General features: G+C 40.4%; 2 long non-coding RNA genes across 2 annotated transcripts in view; one reads left to right on the top strand and one right to left on the bottom strand.

Moving 5' to 3' along the window:
• The first annotated feature begins 235 nt into the window (after positions 1–235).
• Positions 236–14,233, top strand: part of LOC141571552 (uncharacterized) — a 19,313-nt gene continuing 5,315 nt past the window's right edge. Inside the window, exons 1-2 of the long non-coding RNA XR_012496375.1 lie at positions 236–3,175; positions 3,856–3,951. This is a non-coding gene — a long non-coding RNA (uncharacterized LOC141571552). The remainder of the gene's footprint in view (positions 3,176–3,855; positions 3,952–14,233) is intronic.
• LOC109438030 (uncharacterized) overlaps positions 10,672–14,233 on the bottom strand; it is a 20,599-nt gene continuing 17,037 nt past the window's right edge. The window contains exon 4 of the long non-coding RNA XR_002136331.2: positions 10,672–11,115. This is a non-coding gene — a long non-coding RNA (uncharacterized LOC109438030). The remainder of the gene's footprint in view (positions 11,116–14,233) is intronic.

Below are 14,233 nucleotides of genomic sequence, written 5' to 3'. Positions count from 1 at the left end.
AAACTTAAAAGTTATGTTCCTGAAAAACTGTGCCAAGAGAACGTGTGCTGAAGAACTGAAACACTTGGTGAGAAACAAGGAGACAGAAGAACCAAAACAGGGCAGGAGGAAACCAAAGTAAACATTTTGTTAAATGTTTACTAATATAAAACAGCCCACTAAACAAAGGTAATAGCAATGACATTACGGAAAAATACATACGTAATTAACAATGAGTGCCGTACAATTAATTTTCTTTGTTATTCCTTGCTCATCAAGAAATTTTCAGAACTCTTTTTTCCATAGTTTTAATGAGATTTTTGTAAATTTGTTTTACTCTCAGGGGAGTAGAGAGATTGTATTTTGCCTCAGCTTTTCTTCTCTCACAAGGTGGCTCTGAACCAATATTTCCTGTGCTGTTAGTTCTGCTCTCCAACCTCTGCAGTTTCTGACCTCAGACTAACTGGGAGAGTTGGACTAGTTCAGAAGGCTCTGTGGGGCCTACCATCACTTCTTCTGGAACCATTAGAAAAGTATGAATTTTAAGAAAAGAGGAAAGGAGGAGAGTTTAAAAGTAGCAAGTATAAATAAGAATCTTTTGTTTGTATAACTGTAGTTTTTAAAGTATTTCCACATATCATTGCAGTCTCACATCCAACTTGTGAGGTAGGTAGAGTATCCTTTCCATTTTGCAGAGGAGGACATTAAATAATCTAGGCAATATCATGCAACTAGTTAATGACAAAACCTGGACCACAATCCTCTGCTGTTCAACTGCCTCCCACACACTCTAAAGAATGTTACCTTCAAAGCAGTTGACAGGATCAGTTCAAGCTCTAAGATGACTCAGAAACAAGCAAAACAATAGTTTTGTTCCAGGAAAGCAACAGTTTTTGATCCTTAGAATAGATCACAAGGTGTACAGGAACTTTTGTGTTTAAAAGCTTCAGAATCTACGTAGAAACTTAAACATAATGTAAGGTGTAACTAAGAAAGATGTTACAGTCTGATATGAAAACTATCAGGAGGAATTAATGAAAAACTTCTCTTATTTTAAAAGTATCTTGCATTCATGGTAAACACCCTTAATAATATAGAAGTGTCTAAATTTTTAAAAACAGTTTTGGGTGTATTTTTCTAGAAATGTTACATGTGTGTAAATATTCTATTTTATACATACACACATGAACAAACGAAAGTAGGACAATTAAGTTGTAAACACATGGTGGAAAGTTCACGAACTTAAATAGTTCAACTGTGTATGTGTGTGTAAATTCTGTACCACACAGGATCTATATGTCTATATCCCATGAATGGCATCACAGATTTCATGTATACTTGCTACCACCTGCCTCACTCTCAAAGGTGTCACCTTTTCACAGACAACCTCTCTTTTACCAGACCTTAGACTTTAGACCTTTGATTTCCTCATCCCCAGGGACTCCTTTTCCACCTCATCCAGATACTCCCAAAACATTCCTTCCAACACCACACTCTGTGACTACAACTGCTGTTGACTTCTACCTTAGTTGCTATTTCTCTTTTCTTGCTTACATCTTTCTAAAGATGTAAAGCTCTAGAGCCATTCACTCTTGTTTCTTCTCGTGCTTTCTTTGTTCTTGTGGGTTTATACTTGTTTGATTCCTTTATTACCATTTTGGTAATGTTTCAGGAGGAAACAAATTGTTAGAGCATTCTTTTTGTAATATTTTATCTTCTCCTGGGTAATTTCCTGGTATTTAGCTGTCTTTGCCAGTGGCTTCTATTTCATTTGTCCTCTAGGGCTCCTCAGGGCTCCATTCCTGATCCCCTTCTTTTGTTACTATAGGTGATGCCATCATTTCCCAATAGCGTCTACAGTTGAAAACTCTCAAATTAATATCTCAATTTCAGACCCCTCCTCCAAGCTTTACATTTAATGACTCAACTATATCTCAAATGCAACATGTCCAAAACAAATCTTTGATTTTTCTGTTTCCCATTAAACAGCACTGCCATCTTCCCAGTTGCTCAAGTCAGAAAACTGGGAGTTTTCATCCTTGGTTCCTGATTCTCTCTCCCCTCCTATATCCAAGCCCTTGGCAAGTCTGTTTGGAAATCTCTCCATAGTATATCTAAGATCAGACCTCTTTTTTCCATTTCTACCTCTCCCACTCTAGTCCAAACCACTGTCACTGCTCACCTACATCAATGGAATACAGCCTTTTATAAGTGTCTACGCTATGAGAAAGAGAAATTTGAGATATATCTCCATCATATTTTTATTTTTATGTTTATATTTTAATATTTAATATTTTATAAGTATTTGTACATTTTATGCATTTATTTTTTATATGTTTATTATGTATGTATGCTACTATGCTAACATATACATTACAAAATATATACAAAAATATTTAAAAGGATAAAATTAGACTATAACATTATCTTAAAAGTAATTTTTTAAATGTAATAATCATATAAAAACTTGTTTCATGAGAGGAAGGTGATTGAATACGGTTCTTTATTTTTGGAAATGTTGGTTTGACACTTTGTGATAAAGCAATTTGAAAGATGGTTCTAAGTTGAGTGTATCCAGTGCGCGGCTTGAATGATTGTCATGCTGAGAAAGACTCCCCTGGAGGCTCAATGTTCAGTATCCAATATTCACCTATGGTGAGGTCTGTTGTTAATTATAGTTGACATAAACCCTTATTTCAATAGTCTTTTTGATAATTTTGAATTTGGGGGGCTTACTCCAAGTAAGACTGATTAGGTCACCACTGTTTTTCCCTCTTTATGCAGCTGATGAGAAGCTTGTACCAAGCGCAGGAGACACACTCTGGTATTTTGTTCCCCTTGTGCTGGAGTTAAGAGTACTATCCTCAACAGGATAAGTCCCTGAAACTAATATAATATTGTATGTTAGCTGTATTTTAATAAAAACAAAATCTTTTAAAAAAAGAGTAATTATCCTCAGTTAGAGGTCTCTTTGCAGGATTTTCTTTTAAAGCCACTTGTCCATTTTGTGAAGACTGGCTTTAGAAAGCTGCTGATATAATCTGTGAAGCTACCTAACAGGGCACCCACAACCTGAGACACAAGGCAACAAGTTCCACGCGAACAGAAGGGAAAGGTGGTGCTGTCCCAGGGTACCACTCGGCTGTCTGAGGACTGGACCATGTGAGCAGCCAGTGACAATGCACATTAAATTTTGGTAAGCTTGATTTCTTTCTTAGACAAAAAAAGAAATTTTCTAGTTCTAGTTTCTGCACCAAATGGGACATCTTGAACCTCTCCCACCTGGTGAGTGCATCCCACTTCGGAAATGACTGGTCTGGCCCCGCCCCTGCCCCACTTTCCTCTCTTGCTCAGGCTGTCAGTATGGCTAAAGTGAAGAGTAAGTATAAGAATGTGGTTGCTGAGGCAAGGAGGGTAGAGAATGAGTGCATACATATCATCAAACTTGCTGATAAACGGAGTTTACAGTGTGGCAGGGTACAGGCAGGGTAAACCAGAACTCCCTGGCCCACTCCTGTGTCCAGTCCACCCGTGTCCAGGTGATACTTGGAGATTTGGGCAAGAAATGAAGGGATGCCTTTGCTGTCAGTCAAGGTCAGAGTGTTTTATAATGTGACCCAGGCAGGGGGGAGGGTGAATATAAGATACTAAGGTGAGAAAATATGTAAATAGGAATAAGACTTTGTGTAGATCAGATGTGGGGCTTCAGAAGAACATACATCTTTAGGTGTGGAGGTATTTGATTTTATGGTCCGGGAGAAAGCCAGTGTGGAACGGAAGTCTCACAGGCATCCTGGGGTCCAGAGCTTACCTCTCCTCAAGAGGTTCAGGGTGGGAAAAATAAGCAAGTCCCAAGTTTACCTTTCCTCCTTGCAGAGTCAACAGAAATGGGGTTAAGAGCTCAGGAGAAGACTGCTGATCTTCAGTAGAAGCCCAAGGACGCAAAATTGACAAGACACAAGAAAGAAGCAGGTAGGGGTTTCATTATTTTTGTTGGGAGGATTGGTTTGTCCTGGATAAAGGGGGTGTAGTGGGGACGGAGGGACAGAAAATAGGGAGAGGTTACAGAGGGGACTTTGGGAAATAAGACAGAAAAGAGTTGAAGGAGAACCAACTTTTACATCCTTGCCTTTGTGTATCCAAGAGAGCAGGGCCTAGGGTCGGATTTTCCACTCTTTGCTCCCCTTTGCTAAAAAAAGACTTTTAAATCTCTTCAAGGGCTCTGTGTGTCTATGTGTGAGTGTGTGTGTTTTCAGTAAGGAGGTAATCTATAGACACTTGCTAAAATTCCTCAATTAAGCCTACTTTAGTTATTTTTCTTTTTTTCAATAATATGGTAGAATTTTCAGGACAGCGTAAGACCTAGAGACCAAAGGATGGTTCAGTTGTTCTGCCTTCTTTACACTAAACATATTACATAATGTTCAGATATTACTATTTGGTTTCCACCCTCTGTAATAAGATCTTTTTGTCTTCACACGTCTGAGTAGATGTAGCTCCTTACCCTCATATATATACACCTTTCAGAGAGTGGACATGGCAAACACTTGCCTTCAGAGAGGAGAGCCTTCTGACCCTTTGTGTACGCTCTCCTGGAGCAGAACAATTGGACATCAGGACATGAGTCATAACTTGTCCCCTCACTGAGGCTGATTCAATGGGCAGGTTCCTTTCTGCTCTCCTGGTGCATCATGAAGCAGCGTGCTGGCATGGTTTTTAGACAGTTGTTTTCTACATAATTTTGTAATTGTATAGAATCTCTCTGAAAAAGGTCCTCCTAGATCCTGGTGTGACTTACTAGAGAACAATCATTTATAGCCATAATGTGCTAATCCCATTTGTATCCCTAAAGGGAGGAGAAGTGTTGATTGTATGGAAGGCATAGGGACTTTAGGCCCATGTGAGAGAACTGATCCAGGATGGCCCCTCTTGCCTCGCAGTCATCTGACAGGCACAACATCTTGCTTGTGGACTCCTGAGCATCAAGGAATGGCTGTACACTCACAGATGGTGACCGGATTGGACAAACAGGGAGCTGATATTCCTCAGAGTGGGCGAAGGGACAAGTTTGCAAATTTAGAAGAGGGAAGAACCTGCTGGGTAACATAAGAGCATGAGATGGCCGAGATTTCTCGTAAGGTTCTTAATGCTAAGTGGGACATGGAGGAAGAGAAAAGCAGCAGAGGTATAGCCTATAACTGCGATAACAATTGTCCAAGTATAATTGTATTACGGTATTGTGACCACGACATTTCAACTCATGTTACAGCAAACATTTCAATCACACAAAAAAGTATTCATTAAAATAGAAGATGGTCTTAACTGCCCAATTGGAACGGATATCATAACTGACTAGGAGGATCCAAGTCTTACAAAGATGAGTGAGAGATGGTAAGTGAGGAGAAAACAGAAAGGAAGAAGACAAGAATATGGAAGTAAAATACTCCCTTTGATCAAGGTATTCTGTAGTTCAGGGGTGAGCAGAAAGCAGTCAAGATCTAACACAACTGAGATAAGGGGCAAAAGAGTTCTAAGTGTAAACTGTCAAGAACCTAGAAACTCAGAGAAAATTGTTTGTTTAGACTTAAGCCCAACAGTTTCAATTCAGTTGTCCATATCTCAACACATTTCTACAGCAATAATTTTCTCCCTGGCAGGTGACACCCCAGCTGTCTTGAGCTACTGCATGTCCTGTGCAAACTTTGCACCCCTTGTCTCTGTGTCTGGAGCTCCCCTTTCTCCCTCTGCCTGAGTCCAGAGGTCTGTGCATCTTCCTTCCTGTCACTCTCTCCAGGGGTCTTTCTGGAACCTTTGACCTTATTTTAATAGGTGGCAGCCCTGACTGTCAAGCATCATACACACCCACCAACTCAGAACCTGTCATTGTTCTGTTGTAATTGACTGGGATGTTGTATTTTTGAAGGCAGGACTTTTCTTTCCACTTTCTACGCCCGGATCTGGCCCTGAGCCCAGCACACAGGAAGGGCTCAATCTGTATTTTTTAGTGACTGAATAATGAACAGTTCTATAATAATCAAGCACAGTATGTTTCAGTAAACATCTCAATAGTATGTCTCTAAGAATAACTTTTTTCTAATGTTGTTACTTTAATCTTTATATGAACATAACACAAGAGTATTCCCTGCCAACTTTATAATTTAAACATCTTTCTTTAAAGATGGAATGTTTAACTTTTATTTTAACCAGAGAGCCAGTCTATAAATAATCCATACAAAATAATCAGAATGCCCCACAATACATACTAATCAGAATTTTATCTAGGTATTAAGCATACATAAGCAAACAAAAAGAGTCCCTATTCTCATGGAACTTACATTCTAGTGGGGGAGATGAGCAGTATAAAAATTATATGTCAGCTGATTAATAAAAAATAAAACAAGGTAACAGGGTGATTAGGGAGAGTTTGCTTAGTTAGGGTCAGGGAAGGCCTTCCTGGTAAGGGGACACTTGAGCAAAGACGTAGAGAAAATTAGGGCTGTAGGCATGTGGATAACGGGGAAGGGCATCTCAGATAGAGGAACAGCAAGTACAACGGTCCTGAGGTGGGAGTGAGCCTGGGATTTCGGAGAACTACAGGGAAACAAGTGAGGCCAGAGCAATGAGAGACGGGGAGAGTTGTAAGGTGTGAAGTCGAACAAATAGCAAGGGCAAGATCCCATGGAGCCTTCTAGGTCATAGCAAAGGCTTTGTATTTTATTCTCAATGGGAGGGCTGAGAACTGAAGAGGGACTTCTATTTTATATGGTCACTCTGGCTGTTACAGAGGAAGCCAGGGAGAAGGCGGTTGGACCACAGTTGTAGTGAAGGAGACAATGAGAAATACTCAGATTCTGGCTATATTTTAAAAGTAACATTAAAAGGATTTTAGTGTGAAGTGTGAAAGAAATTGATGAATCCAAGGATGCAGTTTCTAACTTGAGCAACAGCAGGATGGAGTTGCCACTTACTGAATTGGGGAAGATTCGGGAAGATAAGGGCTAAGAGTTAGCAAATGCTGTGAATGCCCTGTGCCATCTCCCCGGGCCTCTTTCTGAGTTTATTTGCAGCTTGGTGGCAGTTCCACCCTCATCCCTCTACTTCTGGGCCTCGGGGCTGCCTCCATTGCCAGTGAGGAATGAGGAGGGAGGTACTGGATAAATAACCCAGCTTCTCTCTTCCTGGTAGGACAATTCTGAGATGCTTTCTACAAGATTCCTCAGAGTACCGGTACCGCAGGATTGAGCTTCAATTGCCCACAGTTGTAACCTGCTTCTTAAAACACTCTTTATTAAATTTCCTCCCTTCTTTTTCTTATGTCCCCTATTTCTTCTCTTGTACTTCTTGGGGTAATCTCCTGCATTAGTTTTTACTGCATAACAAACTGCTCCAAAATTTAGTGGCTTAAAACAACTATTATTTTTGCTCATGATTCTGGGGGTCAGCAATTTGGCCTGGATTCAGCTGGGTGACTCTTCGGCTGGCCTGGCCTGGCCTGGGGTCATTTAGTGGCTACAATCATCTTGCAGCTTGACTGGGGCTGGATGCCCCAGTCAAGATAACCTCTGCTGATGATAGTAAATACCAGCTGTCAGCTGGTTGACTTAAGAGGCTTCAGATGGGGTGGCTCATATGCTCTCCATGCTCTCTCATCCTCCACTAGGCTAGACAGGGACTTTTCACACGGCAGTCTCAAGGCAGCCACGAAGTATCAGGAGATAAGTCCCACAGTGTCACCTCTGCTGCATTCTTTTGATCAAAGCAAGTCATAATGCCAGAACAGATTCAAAGGGTGAAGAGATAAATCCCACTTCTTGATGGGAGGAATGTCAAACTCACTTTTTTTTTTTTTTAATTGGGGAATGGTATATATTTCCAGGACTTTTTTCCAAGTCAAGTTGTTGTCCTTTCAGTCTTAGTTGTGGAGGGCGCAGCTCAGCTCCAGGTCCAGTTGCCGTTGCCGTTGCTAGTTGCAGGGGGCACAGCCCCTTGCAGGAGTCAAACCGGCAACTTGAACCGGCAGCCTTTGGAGTTAGGAACATGGAGCTCCAACCGCCTGAGCCACTGGGCCGGCCCTCAAACTCACTTTTGAATGGAGCAGGCATATAGGAAGGGAAGAAAGTTCAGGCCATCTTTGCAAACAATCTATCCATCTTCCTCACTCCCCAGGTTAACTACTGCTCTAGGTCCTCGACTCAGAGTTTGCTCTTGGGAAATCCAAACTAAGATCGGGGTGGGTGGGAATTGGACATGTAAAGTTTGAGATGATTATTGGAGAAATCCAAGGAGAGATTTGGAATTGGCAGTTGAATATTTATATTTAGAATTCAGAACAGAGGTCTGGGCTAGAGATAACTCAATTTGGGAGTTTTTGATGTATATATAAGTACCAATTCCCCGAAATTAAGACCTAGCCGGACCATCAGCTTTAATGCGTCTTTTGGAGCAAAAATTAATATAAGACCCGATCTTATTTTAATATAAGACCGGGTATAATATAATATAATGCCGGGTATAATATAATATAATACAATACTGGGTCTTTATAATGTAATATAATATAATACCAGGTCTTATATAATATAAGACCGGATCTTATATTAATTTTTGTTCCAAAAGACGCATTAGAGCTGATGGGCCGGCTAGGTCTTATTTTCGGGGAAACACAGTATTTAAACTGATGGACATATGGGAATGTGTGTAGAGAGAAGAGGTCAGAAGACTGAGTCGTGGGGCACTCCAGTGTTGAGAGGCAGAGGATAAGGGGCCAACAAAAGACACCGAGAAGCAGCAGCCAGTGAGGTCCTGGAGTGACAGTGGTGTCCTGGAAGCCAAGGAAATTGTTTTCAAGAAGAGTAATAAACAGTGATAGGGAAGAGCATTCCATATACTCTCTGATAAAGTGACTTCTGGTTTTTGTTTCCTATGTGTCAGCATTTTATATCCATCTTCATTATAGTCTCATTAATTCACTTCTAGAATTATTTTACAACTCAAAGGCAGAGGTAAGTAGAACATTTACCTTCGGGAAAAGGTCTGTAAACATGGAGTTCAGAAGGAAGCCAAGGAAAGGCAATAGCCCACACGTTCAGCACAGTAACAAGTTTAACTAGTCTGCAGCCCTGGGAAGCTTTTCACAATTTTAATACAGTTTAGTTCTGGATACGGGAGTTACCATGGGCCTTACAAAAGAACTAGACGACCAAGCTATTTCAAAATTCATATTTAAAAGGAGGTCAACATTATATTGTTTGTTTACAATTAGCTCATGATCAGGTATTATCCACGCCCCCCCACCCCAAAATCTACTCTGCTGATCTATTTGCAGCTCGTTTGAATGGTTTGGTTCCCTCCTCTCTCCCAGGAGTAACAGTTTATCTTCCCTCCTCCAAGTTTTCCTGAACTAATTCTTGTCATGCATTCCACATGCTATAATGCTACTATAATTTCCTGAATAGTACACTCTACACCTAAAAGAAAAAGAGCCTACTTTAAATTCCAGGTTCAGAATATAATTAGAAAAAAATTTCCATTCTCTGTAAACAATTACTAAGAAGCATTAAATAAGTTTACTATTAATAACCGAAATCTCAAAATACTTCTTTTGAAAAGACAAGTCAAGGGGCGGCCAGATGGCTCAGGTGGTTAGAGTGCAAGCTCTGAACAACAGGGTTGCCAGTTCAATTCCCACATGGGCCAGTGAGCTGCGCCCTCCACAACTGGATTGAAGACAACGAGCTGCTGTTGAGCTTCCGGAGGGGCGGCCGGATGGCAGTTGGTTAGAGCGCAAGCTCTTAACAGCAAGGCTGCCGGTTCAATTCATATGGGATGGTGGGCTGTGCCCCCTGCAACTAAAGATTGAAAACGGCAACTAGACTTGGAGCTGAGTTGCAACCTCCACAACTAGATTGAACGACAACATCTTGGAGCTGATGGGCCCTGGAGAAACACACTATTCCCCAATAAAAATAAAATATTTTTTAAAAAATTTTAAAAAAGAAGAGACAAGGCAACTTCTCCTCTCCCTCCCTTCAATAGCTGCCAAATGGCAGCGGACACAGCAGACGCATTGCCACCCCACTCCTTCACCCCCACTCCTTCACCAAGCTCTCTGGAATCACCTCTCAAATAAACACTTGCACCCAAATCCTTGTCTCACGGTCTGCTTTGGGGGGAGTCCAAACCAAGACAGTGTTTTTCTCAATGTCTGGAATGTCCTAGCAGCGCTTCTCCATACATCGCTTGTGTGGGGGCGGAGCCCCAGAGAGTAGTTTCCAGGCTCTCGGCCTCACATAGACAGGTGCTGGCTCAGGTAGTAAATGGCCAACTGTGATTGCATGGCCATCAGCTGTGGCTAGTTGGCCGTCAGCTGTAACCAGTGAGCCATTGGCCACTAATATAACTGCTGTGGCTATGCTAGGAGAAGGAGGAGAGAGAAGAAAGATGGCGGTTTAAGAGAGAGAAGGATGGGGGCTAGCAAGAAGATGGTGGCTGGGCTGGCAAGCGTGGATGGCGGTTTGCGGACAGTGTGGATCCAGCCTCCAGTGAGAGTATAGTGCCGCCAGAAAGAATACAGTGGTATGACTCCCCTACCTATGGCTCCATGGGTGTTCCTTTTTGGCCTCACCATATCCTGCGTTCTTGTGTGGGGAGCGAGAACAGAGACCCTGCAGGCCTCCCCGCACGACAGCTTGGCAACAAACAGTAGAGTCCAAAGGCAGGTGACCCTTTCAAGCCCTCTGGGATTGGCTAAGTATACATCTGAGTTTGCAATTCTGCACATGTAAACTACAGACCAGGGGAGTTCTTGATTCTTTTTTACATTTTCAAGCTGTGAGGGAAGAGACACAACAGACATATTTTACAATTTCAAAACCACAGTACAATCTATGCAACACATGTAACTGAAAAGCTAAATATGTAAACAAAAAATACTTTCATAAATACCTCATAGTCTGGCATTTTTCTCTTTTTCTATTTTTTCCCCACTTCTTTATTTTCTGAAGTTGGAGTTTCAAGAGTTTCATTTCAAGAACTAACTTGCTTTGCTTAATTTTTGTCCTCTGGGCTTTTGTTATCTCATTAGCTGAGTGCTTTCAGGAGAATGGTTAATGCTTCAACTTCAATTAGCAAGCTCTCCTGGAAGAAAGAACACTACTGTCAGTCCTAAATTAAATCTACAACTTTACAAGTTTCACTTCCACAAAAGAATGTGAAAATCATCTTAGATAATTTAGGCAGCAATTTAATCTGACAAATGTGCAATTCAATTCTTTCAAATAAAAACATGTGGAAGGCAATATGCTTTCATGTGAAAAACACATACATGTGATTTAAACTTTTTCATACCAATTTCTTATAAATTGTTTTCCCTAGATTTACTTCTAAAAATCTGAGAATTAGTATTAAAATGTCAAGACCGTTAGTCTTTTATCTGATTTTAAGGCGTGGCTAATTTTCCTGTTCTCCAGGTGTTTAAAATGAACATTTCACAATGACAGTGATGGAATAATAGGGAACAGCTGCAGTCACTGTCACATCTGAAGCCTGTTTGTTGTAAAGGAATGCTAGATTCTTAAACTAGGACTGAAAAATAATGTGTTTTTAAATAGAACTTCAACATGTACCAATTTAGGTAGTGATGGCTCCTTCAAAAGAATGGTTCTCAATATATTTTGAGCGACCGTGGATCAACACATACTTAGAACCATCCTTCTGGATTGAAATTGATTTCTGTGCTTGGAGTGTATTCTTTTGACTATCTCAATCGTGCCAAATATTTCTTCTTTGAGAACAGGTTGACTTTTTAAAAAAACTGACAAAAGTAATTTGATAACAAGTCCAGTCAATAAGATAGGTGATCAAACTAATAGTATTGATTTAGCAATAAAAGCCTAGCAGTAAAATAAAGACTGGTATTCTTGCATTGCTAATCTGATAGTTTATGGGAAATGCCCCAAACTACTCAACTTAATTTTATTTCTTTTGACATAATACCGCCTTCTGGATATAGCCCATTTTGCAAAACAAAATAGCACTTTTACAGTGATTGTATTGTACAGATAAGGAAGAAAATATCACCCCCATTTCACACATTAGAACACTGGGATGCGGGAGAGTAATTTGTCTACCATTAGTGTTATTAGTTAGAATATTTTGGGCCACTAATAATGTAAATCCTAAGTATACTGACTAATGCCCATTCCTGACCAAATGACTGGGAAAGAGGAGGGGATTACTCATGGTGCTGGGGATGGAGTCAGCTGCTCCTGAAGTCCTGGGACTGCATGGGGCATGTGGGTGCCTGCGCGGGACTGATGTGCTACTGGGAAGAAGGAATGTGGGAGTGCATCCTGAGTCGGTACTGTGTCTCCCAGTCACCAACTAATAGCTGGAAGAACTGGCACTCAAACCTAGCTCTCCTGAAATCAAATGTAGTGCTTTTGTTTTAAGGGAACGTGCTGTAATAAATAGTTCATTTTACGGCAAGTTTTTAGGGATTAACAAATTTTACCCAGAGAATATATCAGCAGTTTTATTCTGGTTGACACTTAAATTAGATGTATGCATCTTATGTATTTTGATACAGTTTAATACAGTTCACAAATAAAGAGCTGTGGGGAGAATGCAAATTATACAAGTTTCTGTTTGTTGTTTTGTTTCTTAATGTAAAGTTGTATTACACTCCCTGAGTCCTTCTAGTAGTATTCTAAGTGTCTTATTAACATTATTTAAGAGTCTGCAGAATGTATTCCAGTAATTTTTGAATTAGTGTTCTTTAATATTTCGCCACAGAGAAGAATTAATGTTTCCAGGGAGCTTTCTATCCTAAGTCCTCCTAAGAAATTCTAGAGTTCAATAAATATCAAGTTTATAATTAGCATCCTTAAGATACATGTAATGCCAGTGTGGCAGACACTGCAAGTGGTATGCCCAATAACTATTTTCCCTATTGTCTTTAGTTACAGAATCCAATTCTATTCTGGACACAGAGTGCCCAGTTAAAATATTGAATTCTCAGCCTCTCTGTTGGTTATAGGTACCATCTAACATGGTTCTGGCCAATTCTCAATTCTATAAACAGTGGCTTGTTGGGATTTCTTGGTATATGCCCTTTGTCTTTCCCCTCTTCTTCCTGCCTGACTCATGGACATGAGGCTTGACAATACAGGAGCTATCTTGCCACCATGAAGATAAAAGAAACATCCTAAGGAGGGAGGACCAGGTAACTAGGAAGAACTTGGGTCCTTGATGATTTCCTTCAGCAGTTATAGCAGAGTGGACTGCCCACCTTTTAACTCTTCCTATGTGAAAAACAAATCCCTCTTCGATAAAGCCATTGTAGTTGAGTTTCTGTTTACATACATCCAGATGCAATGCCTGATGGACACACTCAGCATTTCCATTTTTTGCATTCTTTAAACCTCCAATAAGAAGCCCACATAACAGTGCAAGTAGTAGCAATTTAGTGGCTTCAGGAACCACCAATCTTTCCCCAATGTTAAGCTATCTGGCAAAAGTTGACTGAAAAGCAGCTGAAGAAGCTGGGCATACATATGATTCATTTAATTCCAGGAGACTCTTTTCCTCCAATGAAGATAATCTCTAATTCTGTCATGTATCTACACCTCAAAGAAGGCTGTATGAGCTGTAGGGATTGGTGCTGCAAAACTGACAGGCTATGAAGGTGGGTGAAGATGCAGTGCAGACTGAATGTGCTAATATTTTTATCAGAATTATTATTGTTTTTGTTAGTGTTCTGGTTGTAACACTGCATAGAATTTAAGCAGTTTGCATCAGGCCCATTTCCCCCCTAACTCCAGTTGATTTTAGAGCACAATTTTATAAAATTCAATTTTTCAAAAAGGGAATGCATATATCCACTAAGGCAAAAATGTTTCACTTTTTTTTTCAACTTTTTAAAAAATTTATTTTAAGTTTGTTTTTCCTGGACCCATCAGCTTCAAGTCAAGTAGCTTTTTCAATCTAGTTGTGGAGGGCGCAGCTCACACTGACCCATGTGGGGATCGAACCAGCAACCTCAGTGGTACAAGTGTCGTGATCTAACCAACTGAACTAACCGGCCGCCCCATAAGTGTTTCATTCTTAGAAACAGATACTAATCCTTGTCATTAATAGTCTGGGTAGATTAAAAAAATTTTGCTCAGAACTTTTAAAAAGTGTGCTGTGTAATGGAAATAATGCTATGACATGAATGGCCTAGCCACAGAGAAAAGTCTTGTGCATAGTAGTAGTG

The sequence above is a fragment of the Rhinolophus sinicus genome, linkage group LG05 (assembly GCF_036562045.2).
Source record: "Rhinolophus sinicus isolate RSC01 linkage group LG05, ASM3656204v1, whole genome shotgun sequence".
In the NCBI taxonomy this organism is placed as follows: Eukaryota; Metazoa; Chordata; class Mammalia; order Chiroptera; family Rhinolophidae; genus Rhinolophus; species Rhinolophus sinicus.
The sequence above is the reverse complement of the archived record's forward strand: the minus strand, read 5'-3'. Positions and strand labels throughout refer to the sequence as shown.